The sequence below is a fragment of the Monopterus albus genome, unplaced genomic scaffold (genome assembly GCF_001952655.1).
Source record: "Monopterus albus unplaced genomic scaffold, M_albus_1.0 scaffold214.1, whole genome shotgun sequence".
Taxonomy (NCBI): domain Eukaryota; kingdom Metazoa; phylum Chordata; class Actinopteri; order Synbranchiformes; family Synbranchidae; genus Monopterus; species Monopterus albus.
Window position 1 is genome coordinate 448,849 of NW_018128094.1, and position 884 is coordinate 449,732.

Sequence of the window (884 nt, forward strand, 5' to 3'; positions counted from 1 at the left end):
TAGCACAACGAATGTTTTTTCCGGCAGCTCTTATCTTAAAAAAACAGACATATTATTTACATAACACACAATTGTATAAGTCAATATAAAAATATGAACAAATAAAAAGGGATGTATGGGACCTAATCAGGTCAGCAGCATGTTAGCAGCAAGAGTGTAGTAACATTATAAGGTGCAGCTCAGTGCAAATCTCAGTCTTTAGGAGGAGGTGTGGGGTCCAGTGTTCTGTGTCTGTCCATAGGGGGGAGGTTGTGTGTGTGACTAGGGGTTAGGGGGGTGATTGATTTCACAGCTCTGGGGAAGAAGCTGTGTCTCAGTCTGTTTGTTTTAGTCTTTATATTCCTGTACCTTTTCTCGAAGGGAAGAGGCACAAACAGATTGTTGCCTGGGTGGGTGGCGTCTGCAGCAATCCGTCCAGCCCTCCTCTGGATCCAGTCAGTGTATAGTGAGTCCAGATCCAGAAGAGGACTCCCTACAATGCCCTGAGCTGCTCTCACCACCCGGGTCAAGTCCTTTCTGTCCTGTGCAGTGCAGCTCCCGTACCACACTGTCGCACTGAGACAGAGGATGCTCTCTACTGTCGCTCTGTAGAAGTTTGCAAGCAACTGAGAGGAGAGACCAGTGCGTTTCAGCTCCCTGAGGAAGAAAAGCCTTTTCTGGGCTTTCTTCACCAGGTAGGATGTGTTCAGAAACCAGGTCAGATGTGATGCGGATGCCCAGGAACTTGATGTTATCTACATGCTCAACAACCTCCCCGTGTATGAGAAGAGGAGCATATTTTGTCTTCCTGGACCTCCTATAATCTACAATGACTTCCTTAGTCTTGTTGGTGTTCAGGACAAAATTGTTATCTGAACACCACCTTGTCAGGTGCTGGATCTCCT